Here is a 16,571-nt window from a genome sequence, read left to right as displayed (position 1 = left end):
AAATGAAACTAAGCCCGGCTTTAATTGGAAGGCTGAGGTATTTAGCAGCTAGCCATTTTTTTCTAGGTGTGTTTTTGCTCTGAGATGATAGGGATTGAATGACTTCTAAATTCCTTCCAGTTCAAATCAACAATCAAAACACACACACACACACACAATTACACAAGTGATTCTGTGATTCCTTATATTGGTTTTTGTATTGCTCCTATTCCCTTCCCCCACATCTGTTCCGTACATGAACTTTGTTTCCTATCTTTAGTTCCTTATTGTATTAAGCCTCCTAAGTGTAATCTAAGTGTGTTTACTCTGTCTGACTTAACAAGAGTCAAGCCCTTCTCTCCCGAGTGGTGCAATTTGCCCTATGATCTCTCTTAAACCAGCTCAGTTCCCCCTTCTGTCACTTACATTTTTACAACTCTCTCTTTATATTCGAGGGCTTCAGTTTTGATGGTATTCCTATTTAGCTTAATTGACATCCCTAGTTTATACCACTAGTGTCCTCCTTGGCCTGTAACAGAATCTTAGTCTGCCCTGAAATCCTTTTGCTTTCTAACATTCTTTGCTGGCCATCTCACAGCACAGGCACCACTGTCCTTGCTGAACGTTACAGTTACAACGTGTAATTACAGAAACAAGTGTTAGAGTCTGTCTTCTGCTGGGAGTTCACGTCTCAGCCCCACCATTTACTAATAGTATAACTTGAGGTGAATTACCTAATCTCTCTGAGCTTCGGATTCCTTATTTATAAAATGAAGATAATGACACCTGTGTCAGTGAGAGAACATAAATAAAACCCTTAAAGAACATAGTAGGCCTGGAACATAGTAGGTGCTCATAAATTGTGATTTCTTGGTCTTTTGTCCACCCGCCTCCCTTCAGCCTTACAAGTTATTCCACCAGTCTATCATTGCATGGTCCCCTCTCTCCTGAGATCCAGATTGACCCCCACTGAACATCTGCCCTCAGGCCCTGTGTCTGCAGGTGTGATTATCTACGTGGAATGTCCCATCCCTGCCTCCCCCTACTCCATCTGAGAAACAAGGTGCTATCTAATGGCCACTCCCGGCCTGTCTCTCAAGCTAGAAACCAAGTCCTTCTACCATAATGTGCCCTTCCCTCACCTGCCTTATCAGTTCATTCTCCTATGGAGGCCTCAGGCTTAGAGATTGTTAGGGCATGCCTGTTAGGGTTTTGCCCTTAGTCCTAGGGTGTGGGCCCCTCCTCCTGAGAGGTGGGTCTTACTTCTAGGGTGCAGCTTTTTTGATGTTTCAGTGCAACATGAAGTGTTTATTGAATCTCTTAACTTAGAGGGACTCAAATTTCAAGCCGTGTCTTCTCAGCCCCAAGCAGTTGTGAATATCTGCCAGACTTTTTGGCCTCTAGCTGTTACTGCTTTCTGCTGGCTTCCCGGAGTCTCATCACCTGCATGCATAGTTCAAGGATTTGAGGGGAATTTCTGCACAGATTTTGGGCTGCTCTCTCTGTGGCTTCCTCTTTTCCAGGATTTCACTCATAATACCTAGCCACTTCACAGCCCCAGAAATGAGCCTTTGACTCTTCAGCCCAATAAGATTGCCAGTTGTTGGCTTTCCATTTTTGCTTGATTTTCCTCACATTCTAGAAGACTAGGGATTGACTTCAGGGAGTAAAAATTGGATAAATATGGATCTTACCTAGTTTGCATCCCTTGTTTTGAGTCCTATCCCCTCTAGTTTTCAGCCTGCTTTTGGTTGCTTTCCAATACCTTCACACAGTTACTTTAAAAAAATGCCTTATCCAGGTTGCTAATAGTTATCAATAGGGAGGTTGGTACAATGAAAGCTGCTCTCCCATTGCTAGCCCAAAAGTCGGCACCAAGGATTTACACTTGCTAGTAACATAAATGGTTGTGATGGGAAAGGGACACGGTACCTCAAATTCTGTGTTAACTATGGGTTAAGTGATATTAGGATATGTAAATGAGGAATTGTTACAGAGAGGAATAGGATATGGAATTCAGGTGAGAGTCCAGGCTTGGAGGTTCAGGATTGGAGGGCTCAGTAGCATCCTCCTGTCTCACTACACATCAGCAAGCCCAGTGTTTTATAAATAATGGGTAACCACCCATGACTGGGTCTTAAAGTCTCTTCCGTGGGTTATAAGTAGCATTCTTGAAAAATAAAAGTGAGTAGAAAATTTCGTAGCACATCTCGTGTAGGAAAAGTATGCATGTGATACTTTCATGTGTGTGTGTGAGCGTGTGTGTATCCACACGCACGTGTTACATGTCATGTATATACTGAGTCACAGTGTAAAGTGTGGGCTACCGTAAAAAAACAAAAATGTTTGAAAAACACTTAAATCTGACCCACCGTTTTTATAACCAAAGAGCTGGAGCACAGAGAAATTGAAATATATGTCCCAAATCAGTCCCTAGGTCAGGAATAGAATCCAGGTCTCCCGATACCCAGACCAGTGCTTTTACTGCGTCACCAGGGTTGAAGCCAGAACCACAGCTCTGCGTTCATGCCATATAAATGAACCTAGAAAAAGCAGAAAGTGTTGTATTAGGGAAGTCAGGGGAGAGACTTCAAGTGGAGGGGGGCGTAGCTGTGTAACATGCAGCAGAGATACAGGAGGCGTGTGGACCAAAGAAAGACCTTGCATTTGCCAGATGGGGTAAAGAAGAGGAGCAACCAAGGTGCAAAGCACATTACATGGGGTTTAGGAGGGAAGTGGTGATGAAGATATACACGCGATTCCTTTAAAGTTTGGACAGTAATTGCCGTGGAACAACAGAATCCAGGGAAATCTGTTTTGTTCTCTCCCAAGATGATAAAAACCAGCACAGATTTGAAGGCACTTTTGCCAGTGTTCCACAGGTAGCGCAGTTTTTAGGACCCTGTGGGTCAAGGTTTCTTTTCACTGCAAGTATACAAACATGATGTCTTTGTAGCTGCAGACTGTATTCAAACTATTGGAATAAAATGTCTGCCAGTCAATCCAAGACATTAGCTCTTCATCCTGGCTAATTTCATATGCTGATTAGAAGCCACGAGCGCAATAGATGCCAAGAAGTCTCTGCCACTCTGGAGACAGGGACCATACTCCTGGGAATTAACTGGGCAGTAACTAATGGCCAGCAAAACAGACTGTGGAATTTCACTGTGGGTAGGATGAGCCGTGCTGGTGGAACCACTGTCATTTACCTGCTGGACATTCTCAGAGCACCTTGTGCCGCTCTCTCTAATTTCATTCTCTTATAATAAATATTAGCCACTCATCTATTTTTATCTAACAGAACCGTACTGAGCACCAAACACTGTGTTACATTCTGGTTCCACCTAGATTGCCTGAAGATCCTGAGGAGGGATGAGGCTACTGCTCTGGTACAAGTGGGCTGCAACCAGCTACCCTTGGGCCCAGCTCTTCACTTTTTGCGTCTCCTTCAGGGACCATCTTTCTCATGACGTTTGTACCCTTCTCTGAACTTCTGCATGGTCGCCTCTTATTGCAGACCAGCACTTCCCATTTACTCATAGTTTCCGCACCCTCTTCACTTTTCATTACATATAACCATACTCGTCCCAACACTGTCTTTGCGACATTATTGCAACTTCTGCTTCTGTTTCTGTCTGACCCGGCTGATAGTTCATAATTCAGATTCCCAGGAGAGTGAGTGTAATTGACTCACCTTGTGTTTTTTTTTTAGTCCTCATCATATGAACTAACCATTCATTGATTAGGTACAAATCCCTGGTCCAAATGGTAGAGGTGAAGTCCAGGATGGGGGGTCACCTGGTTGAAATCACGGCTACATGGATGACTGATGGTGCCGATTTGGTATGCAGTGGGCTCGAGGGGGCAGGTGTTCTGAGGCTTGGCTGGCCCAGACCAACCCCAGGATGTGGAACTGGGTGGAGGTATCTTTTGGCTGTTACAGTGGCAGGGTACAAGGACTACTTGGGCTTAGAAGGCAAAGGCCAGGGACTCTAAAATTCTTCAGTGTGTAGACCTGTCCTATGCAATGTAGAATTGTCCTGGCCAAAATGCCAGCTGTGTCCCTATTGAGACACTGGAGAAGATGGATAAGACTTGTGCCTGCATTCAGGAACTTGCGGTTTCAAACAGAAAACAGCATATAAGCAAATAATTAAAATACAATTTTATAAGTCCTATAAGGGGAACTATTAGATACCTTTTCCCCTACTTGGCGCTATTTAAACTTGTGTAAACTTGTGTAAATTATTTAATCCCTCTATGTTGTAGTTTCTTCATCGGTAAAACCAGATGATGTAACTATGTGGCAGTATTATGAGGGTTAAGTGAGTTTATAGATACAGAAGTACCTAGAACCGCACAGTAGAACCCGGCGTGTAGTAATGCAAAATAAACATGAGCTGCCATCATCCTTTCACCAGTATACAGATCCCACATCCCCTTTGAATGCAGTTCAACAGGGATTTGGTAACTAGAACTTGTACTCAGCACTGTGCCAAGTATTGGGGGTATCCGGAGAAGGATGCCTCCCCCACCCCCAACACACACACAGAAGTTTCCAGATCAATTGAAGAGGCAAATGTAAAAATATGAATAATGTAATAAAGTACACGAGTATTTGGTTTAGATGGTGAATGCTGTGGACAATCAGAAGAGGGAAAGCTCAGTCTTGAGTTATGGGAAAAGACTTAAGGAAGATGTTTGAACTTGAGCTAAAGCTGAAGAGAGTGAGTAATGGAGGTTGACGTAGGCAGAGAGAAGCAGGGAGAACATTCCTGGTTGGGGAAACTTTATAAGCAAAGATACATGGTTGTGGTGACAAGGAGGAACCACAGTGTGTGGAGACTGGAGTATTAAAATCTTAGAAACCAGATGCTAGTTTGGAGCAGAGCCTGAGGAATAAGGCAAGCTGGATCTGCCTGTGCGGAATCATCTCCTCGCTTGTAATCACTGAAACTGTGAGTGGATACGTTCTCTGAGGAAAGGAGCAACTAGGGAGAAGATCAGGTGTCTGAGAACTGAGCCACAGTTTGGGGGAAGGGGGAGGAGGAGGGAGGCCAGCAAGAGGCATAGGGCGAGATCATATGAAGAGGTCAGGAGAAAACCAGAGAATTTAAAATAAGAGAGAATGGCCAGTGCTTTGAAGTGGCCCAAGGAAATCAAGGATAGTGCCATTGGATTTGTCGAAGAGGCTGTTGGTTGACTGAAAAGACAATATTGTTGGAACCGTGATGATTCAGAATTACTTGCAAAGGACTTATATGGGGGATGCAGTCATAGAAGGAGGGCATGAAGACCACTCTTTCAAGACCTCTCACAAAAAGAACCAAAGACCTGTGACTGTAGCTGAAGGGGCACAGAGTTGGACACGGCTTTCATGTGTTTACTTTTTAAAATCAAGGTGTTGCTTGTTGGAGGATAGATGGGTAGGTAGGAGGTAAAGGAGAGGAAAGGGTAAATATGTGGAGGCAAAAGGCAATATATGTAGGGCCATATATCCCCAAGAGCTGGGAGAGAATTGAAGTCTGGGAAAGAAAATAAGATGATGCTGTGGTTGGAATGATCTAGTCTGGCAGACTCCCACCCAACCCAAAGACCTTGCCTCTGCCATCAGGAACTGTATTCTCAAGGAAGGTTGTATGTTTTTTCCACAAGCCATTACCTAAATTGTTTTTGTATAATGTTTCATCAAAAACATAGGAATATTGGCCTGGGAAGATTCCAGGTCTCTGTAAAAGCAAAAGATATGAAGGAAAGGCAAGACGTCGAGTGTGGATAGGAAGAGGTGCCCTTGTGGGGCATCTCCTTTCACATGGACCTGGGGATATTAGAGGGTGCAGTGGGAGGAGGGGTGAATCAAAGCTGCTAACTTGCAAAACCATGGCAGGCCTAGCCTTAAATGGAATGTCAAAGTGGGAGCTCAGAAACTTGACATCCCCAGCCTGATCCCCAGAGCTTTCCAATTTGATTATTTCCTGAGAAACCAGGAAGTGCCCATGCTGGGCATGACCATCAGGCTGTAAAGCCATAGTGCCCACGCACAGTGATTTCTGGTGGGAAGGGACATGTCTGTATACGTGGTTCCACAGCGGACCTCATTCCACCATATCAAGAAACCCCTTTTTTCTTTTTCTTTTTTTTAAGAAACCCATTTTTTTTCTTATCATAAACCAAGAGGAGACCAATAGAATATATTGCATTTCATTGAATCTAAAACACCATCTGTTATAAGACACTGAATGATTGTATGTACCAATAGAAAGAAAACTTCTGATTAAACATTACCATGCTATTACTTGGAAAACATATCTTGCTTTCAGAAATGCTAAAATGTGCAAAACTGTGCGTCTTAGTATCTACTGAAATGTGGAGATGCTTCTACTCAGTGCTGACCTTACAGCAATACTTAGACAAAAAATATTAGAGAATTCTTCTAGCTCTTTCCTCAGTGATTTGGAGATAGGGAATTCAGTTTTCTTGCTCTCCAGCCCCTGCCCTGCATAAAAGAAGATTTAAACCTCATTTACCCCAGTGCCATAGGGGTAACTATGTACAAAATTGTAACTGAAATTTTCATAAAAGTTAGGATAGTTCATGATTTTTCAAAAATCTTTGGGTAGGGGCGCCTGGGTGGCTCAGTCGGTTAAGCATCCGACTCTTTTTTTTTTTTAATTAATTAATTTATTTATTTTGAGAGAGAGTGAGCAGGGGAGGGGCAGAGAGAGAGGAAGAGGGAGAATCCCAAGCAGGATCTGTGCTGTGAGTGCAGAGTCTGACCCAGGACTCAATCCTACAAATCATAAGAGCATCACCTGAGCTAAAAATCAAGAGTTGGATGTTCAACCGACTAAGCCACCCAGGCGCCACAAGCATCTGACTCTTGATTTTTATAGCTCAGGTCATGATCAAAGGGTTGTGAGATTGAGCCTGGTGGCAAACTCCACGCTGGGCATGGAGCCTGCTTAAGATTCTCTCTCTCCTCTCCTCCCTAAAAAAAAAAAAAATAAAAAAAAAATTTTGGGTAATGTCTTCTATCCCAGCTATAGCAGAGTAGTGCTCAGGGCACTCTAAGTTATAATAATTGTTGCCATTTATTAAGTACCAGTTGCTGTGCTAAGAACTACGGATTAGGTATGCACAAAAGTCCAGTGGAGTCTAAGCTTTGTGATGGTGGTAAAGGTAGCGTTTCTAGAACCCAGCAATACTTGGCATATCGTAGGTGCTCAGTGAATGTGTGTTGTCAAATTCTATTTTGGGGCACAGAATATGTACATCAAAAAGTAAACACCCTAGGGTTTTAATACAGTGTTCTGTTCCAAATTGAGATAGTTCCGTTCTATTCCTAGTTTTCTGGTACTTATTACTGTATATGGATGTTAGATTTTTACAAATGTATTTTTTTCTTTATCGATTGACTTGGTCATATGATTTGATTTTCAAAAGTTGAACTGGCATCACACACCTAGAATAAATGTGACTTGGCAGTGTTTTTTTAAAAAAAGATAAAATAGTACCTATTATTTTGTATTGCTGCTTAAGGAGGGAAGTTGAGAGAAAAGTCTAATCCAGGGACTAGAGAGGCCTTTGTATGGCTGGGCTTAAAGGACAGTAGGTGAGCAGAAAAGCAGGGACACCAGCTGAGCTTGTCATGTTCAAGGATTAAGAAGGAAACAAATACTGGAAGTACACTGTTCTAGGTTCCATAATAATCGCAGCATATGCCTAGTCCTCAGGGCTCACTAAAGGAAGTGGCCAACTGTCTACATGTGTCCAAAGACACTTACAAGTGGCACTTCTTGTGGGACTAGTTAGAAGTTGATGTGGTTGGGGTGCGTGGGTGGCTCAGTCGCCTAAGCGTCCGACTTCAGCTCAGGTCACGATCTCGCAGTTCGTGGGTTCCAGCCCCGCGTCGGGCTCTGAGCTGACAGCTCAGAGCCTGGAGACTGTTTTAGATTCTGTGTCTCCCTCTCTCTCTGACCCTCCCCCGTTCATGCTCTATCTCTCTCTGTCTCAAAAATAAATAAACGTTAAAAAAAAAAAAAAAAAGAAGTTGATGTGGTTACTCCAAACTGAGAGGAGTAAGTTAAGTAACAGAGTAGGAAGTCATGTAAGATTTTAGATCTTGGAAGTGACCAACAAGGCCCCTTTGTTACATATACATGGAAACAATGGCCCAGAGAGGTCATGTAACATGTCTAAGATCACACAGGTAGGAGGGGAGGCAGGGCTCGATACCAGGGCTTTTGTAGTTTGAGGGCTATATTCACTACACCTGCTGCCCTCTCAAGATCTAGAAGTAGCATCATTGGCAGGCCCAAAATGGAAGCCAGGGGAGATCTAGGAGATGCCCAGAGCTTGTTTAAAACAACATGGCACTTATGATTGGGGTCCTAGGGAAAACATGATTCATATTTTCCTTGTATTGAGGTTTTATATTTTTCCATGTGTCAACTAGAAAATAAGATACTAGTATATAATGACAGATATCCAAAGTTTCATGAGATTTTACCATCAAAATATTGGATCATACTTGGAAATAATCTTTATTTTGAGAGATTGGATTCATTGAAATAAATATAACCAAAACCCTTAATGCTTAAGTTGATTCAATGTTTTACTATTCTTTTGTTTCATGAACTTATGTTTTGCCTGTTCAACTAGATTAAGTCAAATGGAAATAACTTTAAAGACATCTAGTTTAGCCCTATTCTGTTTGCTGTTCTTGAACACGGGACAGATGAAATGACTTTCCTGATGAGACTAAAGAAAGCTTTTGAGGGCATTTCAGCTTTCTCTACGTTTGCCCCATTGCCTAGCACTCTGGTAGCTCTCTATTAAGTATTCATAGAGGGGCCCCTGGGTGGCTCAGTCAGTTAAGTGCAGACTCTTGGTTTTGGCTCAGGTCATGATCTCATGGTTCATAAGTCCGAGCCTCACATGGGGTTCTGTGCTGACAGCATGGAGCCTGCTTGGGATTCTGTCCCTCTCTCTCTCTGTCCCTCCCCACTTGTGTGCACTCCGTCTCTCTCAAAATAAATAAATAAACTTAAATAAATATTCATAAGTTTTATAGTTATAACTTGAACAAGATTATAATTCAGGTGAATTGATGTGGAGGAATTACACAGTTATAAAAGATACATAAAATACTGTGAGGGCAAATGGAAGGACTAAAAGTAAACCATCTCACAGAAGTTGAAGAAAGTCTAGTTTTATAGAGTATGTTAGAAAAATAGCCAGAGGGGCACGGACATGAGCAAATTTTGAAACATCACTGTAGTGTCATTATTAATATTGGAAATATAATGCCAGAAATGGCCCTGTGCATAGAGAGAAGACATAATCCAGAACAGGCCTTGACCCTTCACGGAAAGCACTGGTCTGGGATGCTGGTTTTGAATATGTAGCTTTATCAGCCCTGTGATCACAGGCAAGCTATTTCACTGGTTTGTGCCCCCGTTTCCTCATTTGTAAAATGTGAGCAATAATAACTTCCTTCAAGAGACTTGGTAAATACAATATCAGATGTGTGTGTGCTTAGAAAATAAAGCTTTGTGTATAGAGTTTTGTTGGTTGACTATAATCAAAGCTTGCTTATTAAACAGTGATAAATTATTTTTAGTGAATTATTTTATGAAAACTATCTTTGCCCTCTTGATAATTTCATTTCTGCTGCCTAAGGATTAAATAATAATAATAATGTCACACCAACAGCACACCCCTCTAGGATTTATGTGTATTTGGTAAGTGTCCAAAAATGGTGTTTGAGCTGGTCCTAGAATTAAACTTCCCATCCTGGCAGTGTAAGAAATTGCAGACTCCTGTACTTTGGGCACTTGACTCCTTTGCCCTCCTGAAGGCCACAGGGCCTGGAAAAGGAAAGGAGAAATGAGAAATTTTGAGCTGAGCTTCCCCTGAGGTGGAAACTTTCCCAGCAGGGATTGTGCTGGAAGCTGCTTGCCAAAGTAGGAGGGTGGTTAATGAGTACAAGCCACAGGGAACGTTTTTTTTTCAGTTGCTGTTGAGATTTAGGACCTAAATGTGATGATTCCTCTCTGAAGTTGGGTGGCTGTGAGCCCTGAGGAAAAGCCAGTGACCACAGCCCCTGACGTTTTACTTTGAGCAAACCTTCTCCCTGTAGAGTTTTGTAGGTGCTGGAGGTGAAGACTTGGTGGGGGGCTGGGTGGCCTGGCCTGAGTCGTGTGGAGATCAGGAAAACCAGGATTTCTGATTCCTCCGGTTGGGCCTGGGGGGAAGAAGAGCAAATTTACAAAAGGTAGTGTGGTTTTGCTTTTCTTAGGAGACTGGCAAATTGTTGCTTCAGCAGTGTCTCCTTGCCCACGTTCTTCAGGTCAGGAAAGAAACCTCAGGTTATTAAAAAGCGAGGAAAGAATTTGAAATGGATTAACAGAGTAATTGAGAGCTGCTGGTATTAGAATATTCTCATCTTCTAGCAGATGTTCCCCCCCACTTTATTATTCTTTGTTATATCAACATTACATGTTCACTGTAGAAATACTAGGAAATACAAAGAAAGGGAAAGATACCTGAATTTCCATCACTATCAAGACTTATGCATTTTCAAATATACACACTGAAAGTATTTTCCCTTTTTAACAGAATTACAGTTCTTTCATTAACTATTTTGTAACATGCTTTTTCATAGACAATATTCCATGTTAATAAATATAAATGTGTACTCAGGGGTACCTTAGTGGCTCAGTCGGTCAAGCGCCCAATTCTTGGTTGCGGCTCAGCTCATGATCTCATAATCTCACAGTTCGTGACTTCAAGCCCCACATCTGGCCCTGCACTGACAGCATGGAGCTACTTGGGATTCTCTCTCTCTCTCTCTCTCTCTCTCTTTCTCTGTCCCTCCCCCACTCATACTCATGCTCTCTCTCAAAATAAATAAAAAAGAACTTAAAAAAAAAAATAAATGTGTACTGAATGACTACAATAGTAGTCTGTCATACAGATATATGACATACTTTATTTAACCAGGCCGCTTTTTGGAGAAAGTTTGGCAGTTTCTGGTTAGACTGTTTGTAATTTTTTTTTACACATTGAAGAACTTCCCTATATGTACATCTTGTGCATTTGTCCAATGATTTACATGTAATAAATTCCTAAAAGTAGACTCCTGGGTTAAAAGGTTTGACTTTTTTTTTAAGAAGAAGAGAAAGCATTAAAAGTTTCTACCTGCTGCCCTATCCCTTTGGGTCCCGTGTCTTTCAGGGTTAACAAGAAAGAGCTGAGGTTTTGTGAAGGGGGCTCTCCCCTTCCCTGGGAAAGATGATTGATATGTAAGTCAGAAAGCTGTCAAAAGACAGGATAAAATAAGTCTTTTCCTTTGTTTCACATGTGTTCAGCCATCAACTATCCAGAATACCATGGAATATTTACTGTGTATTACAGTACTAGATTTGATTCTGTCTGAAGGATTATTTACATGATACTAAATAGGGTTTTATAGATATAATCACAGGAACATATGCAGATATGCTTCAATACGTAATTGTTCACTTAATGGTGGGTGAACTGTGGCTCTACAGGGGTTAAGTTGTGCTTTGGAGCCACTCTGTTTTGTTAGTAGCTACCGGGTGGCCCCCAGAACCCACAGGTAGAATTTAGGTCACAACTCCCATGATTGGCCTGGAGGCAGAGTAGCTATTGGTCAGGGGCCCAGACAGGAGCCAGTCTTGAGCTTACTGGGCCAGTTACTGAGTTTGTCTTCATTCCTGCTCAGTATAATGGGCACAGTGTGGTTGTGGTGTTATGAGGATTAAATAAGCCAGTATTTATAAAGTGCTTAGATCAGCACTTTACACACACAGAAAGTGCCATAGAAGTATTTGTTAGAACGTAAAGCTGAAAGGAGCTGCGCTAGATGGTGGAGGGAAGCCACAATGTGGGCTCCCAACCAGATGGGCCTTACAAGTGAACGGTGAGATTTTAGACACGGTGGGAAGGGCTCTTTATCAAAGCTGTCATCTCGGAGATTGCTCAAAATTTCACCAATACAGACGTTTCTTAGTATGACAGTTTATTTTAAATTACTGGCAATACATTAATAGATTCTTGTGAGATTAAAAAGTGCTGATTCAGGGGCACTTGGGTGGCTTAGTCTGTTGAGTATCCGACTTCAGCTCAGGTCATGACCTCAGGGCTTATGAGTTGAAGCACCGAGTTCGAGCCCCATGTCCCCATGTCCTGGAGCTCTGTGCTGACAGCTCAGAGCCTGGAGCCTGCTTCGGAGTCTCTGTCTTTCTCTTTCTCTCTGCCTCTCCCCGTTCATGATCTGTCTCTCTCTCAAAAGTAAGTAAATGTTAAAAATTTTTTTTTTTTTATTTGCAACTACATGGATGGAACTGGAGGGTATTATGCTAAGTGAAATTAGTCAGAAAGACAAATATCATATGACTTCACTCATATGAGGACTTTAAGGGATAAAACAACTGAACATAAGGGAAGGGAAACAAAATTAATATAAAAACAGGGAGGGGGACAAAACAGAAGAGACTCTTAAACAGAAGAGACAAAACAGAAGAGACTCTTAAAAACAGAGGGTTACCGGAGGGGTTGTGGGAGGGGGGATGGGCTAAACGGGTAAGGGGCATTAAGGAATCTACTCCTGAAATCATTGTTGCACTATATGCTAACTAATTTGGGTGTAAATTTTAAAAAATAAAAAATAAAAAAAATAATAAATTAAAAAAAATTTTTTTAAGTGCTGATTCAGCTCAGGCCCCCATTGAGCCTTCTACCCTCAATCCAATTCCCTCCTTGAGGTGTGAGGGCGGTGTGTTCCCCTTCAATCCCTTTTCCTTTGGACTTCTGTATTATGTCCATTTATGGAAATGTGTAGTGATTTTTTGCAGGATTTCCTTTTTCTCTCTTTTCCCTTTTCTCTATTTTGTCTTGCAAAAAATAACCTTTTGTTCTGCAACTTTCTTTTCTTCCCAGTTACTTTCCAAGTGTCAGTGTTTGTGAGCTGTGAGCAGGGCTCCAGGTCCCTGTGAACTACTCTGTGCCGTTCTTGCTGTGCTGGGAGCAGCCCAGCTGAGATCTGCATTCTGTTAGCAGTAGGGAAAGGTCCCCAAAGAAGGAGGTCCAGGTCCCTGGGCAAAGCCCCAGCCTGGTGGGCTGGCCTGGGGGGCAGGGGGATGCTGCAGTAAGCCAGGTCCTAGGGCAGACAAAATTGACAAAGTTCACCCACTTCACAGCGTGGCCTCTTAAGGGAGAGATGGATGGGCCTTCAGAATTCTTCCCTAAAAAGAGCATCCCCCCCCCCCCCCAACAAAGCTTAGTAAGGGCAGGCAAAGTGAGAGGTAATATTCTTGGGTTAAAAACTCCTGAAGTGAAATTGAGATGGTGTCAGGAGCAGGAAAGGAATGCGAGAGGGGAAGGGGTCTGAGCAAAGCTGGGCCGCTTTCTGCAGCTCGGTCCCTCTGGAGGATTCCAGCTCCATCCTTTAGAACCTCCCGGCGCTATAGCCTAGGGGGCTCGGGCGATTCATATGTAAATGTGGGAAAGCCTGGGGGAAATGCCTACCCTATTCAAAGGATTTGGGGGTTGCGGAGCATTCCAGAGCCCTGGGAAGACCATACTCGGCCGGTTACCCTGGGACACACACGTCCTCACCGCAGCCTTTTGGGGCCGCAGGTGACTCCTGGGATGCCGGGCCCGGGGCAGCAGGTGGGGCAGCCGGGGCAGCCTGGGACCTTGGGGCAGTTCTGAGATTTTCACCACCAAACCTGGAGCGAGCTTTCAGAGGAAGGAAGAAGTGAGTGGCTTTTCTTTGCTACTCTGCTTTGGTTTGTGAGGTTGCGGGTTCACTGGATCCCTTCCTCACAACACCGTGGAAGGAGCCTGATGACGGGCACTAACCTGAGGGCTGGGGAGATCTTGAGAGGAGGTGGGATCAAGGTTTTGTGGGGTGGGGGGTGGGGGGGCAGCAGGGGGACTGGGTAGGGGAACAAAAGGAAAATACAACCCAGTACAAATTGTTTTATCCCAGAAAGTAAATCTGTGCAGTCAGCCTAGGCTCCAGCTCCTAAACACCTCCAGGGCCTTCCTGGGGGGGGGGTGGGGGTGGGGGAATCTGGTCCGCACCCTGCAGTGTAGGCTACTACTGGGCTTCCTCAGCTTTTATTGTTCTTATGGAAAAGCAAAATGTTGTAGTATCTGGACAGAGCATTTCTACGTGGTGCATTTTACCTTAATCTGGTGCGGACAGCATTTTCTGACCCAAGTTGGGAAAAAAAACTAACTTGTGTCAAGTCATTACCTTGTTTATTCCCTCAGCAGCTTGGCAAAGTGAACATTATTACCTTCATTTTACGGATGAGGACATTGAGGCCCAGAGGCAAGAGTGGACTTGCCGGGGTCACCCAGCTAGAGTAGGGAAGTGCAGGGTTCACAGCCCGTCTCCGCTGCAGCTCAGCGAGCGGCGAGGCCACCTTCTCTCACTTGGTTGTCCCAGATACTAAAATTTTAGATCAGACTTTTTCCTTAGGACATATTTGGAATAATAAAAGAGTTTTACATTTGGAGTCCTTTCAAGTCAGATATTTCTAGTTTGACTTAATCTTGAGAAGTCATATGTGTGTAGAGTTTGAGGGGTCATGAAGGGTCATCTACATCTTCAGAAGCATGTAGAATAATTTTGTCAGAATTGCGGATACATCCCACAGGGGTTTTAAATCATGCTAAAGTGTTCCTGTTTTATTATTATTATTATTATTATTTTTATTTAAAGGCGGGCCAAGAGTTTATAAATGCACCTGCAAAAAAAAAAAAAAAAAAAGCATGCTGGTAGGTTAAAAGAATTGTTACCATTTCTTTTTTTCTCTTTTTATAAAAATCTGAGTTTCTTAGTGTAGGTTGCTGGCGTTTGATTCATGAGTACTTGGTGGTATTCTAAGCTTTCAACTATAATAATTAAGAGAACTTTGATTCCCGAGATAGAATCATTTCCAGAGAATTTTCAAGATTTGAAGCAAATAAACAAACCCCTGACCTTTTCTAGTTGAGATTCCAGGCTAGGGAGGCAAAATGGTACAGGATTAAGTGCATAGGATTTGGATTGAGATGTATTTAGATTCAAATTCCACAGCTGCCATTTACTCTCTACATAACCTGGGACAAGTGGGGCAACCTCTCAAAACCCAGATTTTCTATTAAATCGAGTAATCATACAACTTCAGAGTTTTGGCATGAATATTAAATGAGTTCAGGGACATAAATATGTAAAGTTCATTGCATGCGATAGGGATTCAATAAATGTTCTTCCTTTCAGAACTTTTTAGCCCTACATTAAAAATGAGTTTCTTCTAAAAATAACATATCATTATGTTGTATGCCTGAAACTAGTATAAATGTTGTATGTCAATAATACTAAAATAAGAAAGATAATTATTTTATTTTATTTTTAAAATTTATTTATTTATTTTGAGCGAGAGAGAGAAAGCTAGTGGGGTAGGAGCAGAGAGAGAGAGAGAGAGAGAATCCCAAGAGATTCTGCACTGCCAACACAGAGCCTGATGAGGGGCTCGAACCCACGAACCGCGAGATAACGACCTGAGCTGAATCGGATGCTTAAACGACTGAGCCATCTTTTGGTGCCCCAAAGATAACAAATTTCAAAAACGAGTTTCTCTTCTCAACTTGCCACTTATGACTCTTTATTTTTTTTTTTATCGTTTATTTATTTTTGAGACAGAGACAGAGCATGAACAGGAGAGGGGTTAGAGAGAGAGGGAGACACAGAATTGGAAGCAGGCTCCAAGCCATCACCCCAGAGCCCGATGCGGGGCTCGAACTCACAGACCATGAGATCGTGACCTGAGCTGAAGTCGGACGTTTAACCGACTGAGCCACCCAGGCACCCCTATTTATTTTTTTTGAAAGAGACAGAGCATGAGGAGGGGAGGGGCAAAGAGAGAGGGAAACACGGAATTCAAAACAGGCTCCAGGCTCTGAGCTGTCAGCACAGAACCCAACGCAGGGCTCAAACTCATGAGCCACAAAATCATGACCTGAGCTCAATTGCAAGATCATGACTAGAGCCGAAGTTGGATGCTTAACCAACTCAGCCATCCAGGCGCCCCTCCTCAGTTATCTTTGATTGAGAACTGTCTCTCAGGCTTCCTTTTTCTTTCTTTTTCTTTTCTTTTTTTTGGGGGGGGGTAAACTGTACCCCCAATGTGGGGCTCGAACTCATGACCTCAAGATCAAGAGTTGCATGCTCCACCAACTGAGCCAGCCAGGTGTCCCTCTTTGTCTTTCAAACATGACATTTTGAAAAATGCAAATCCTCGGTTTGGGTTTGTCTGATCTTTCCTCAAGATTTGTTTCAGATTTTTTAAATGTTTTTTATTTATTTTGAGAGAGAGCAGCACACAGGGAGGGGCAGAAAGAGGAGAGAATCCCAGGCAGGCTCCCCACTGTCTGCGCAGAGCCCATCGCAGGGCTTGATCTCAGGGACTGTGAGATTATGACCTGAGCCAAAATCAAGACTCTGGACACTTAACCTACTGAGCCGCCCAGACACCCCTCAGATTATGCATTTTTGACTGGGATACCACGTA

General features: G+C 42.9%; 1 protein-coding gene across 3 annotated transcripts in view; it reads left to right on the top strand.

The window, feature by feature from the left end:
• Positions 1 to 16,571, top strand: part of DNMBP (dynamin binding protein) — a 112,852-nt gene that overhangs the window by 71,559 nt on the left and 24,722 nt on the right. Inside the window, exon 1 of one of the 3 annotated variants that reach the window (XM_086680604.1) lies at positions 12,616 to 13,765. The exons of the other annotated variants lie outside the window; for them this stretch is intronic. The gene's annotated coding sequence lies outside the window, so the exon portion shown is untranslated. Of the gene's footprint in view, positions 1 to 12,615; positions 13,766 to 16,571 lie in introns of those variants that run through there. 3 annotated transcript variants of the gene reach the window in all.

The sequence above is a fragment of the Puma concolor genome, chromosome D2, assembly GCF_028749965.1.
Source record: "Puma concolor isolate L17-30 chromosome D2, mPumCon1.1.hap2, whole genome shotgun sequence".
NCBI lineage: Eukaryota > Metazoa > Chordata > Mammalia > Carnivora > Felidae > Puma > Puma concolor.
The sequence above is the reverse complement of the archived record's forward strand: the minus strand, read 5'-3'. Positions and strand labels throughout refer to the sequence as shown.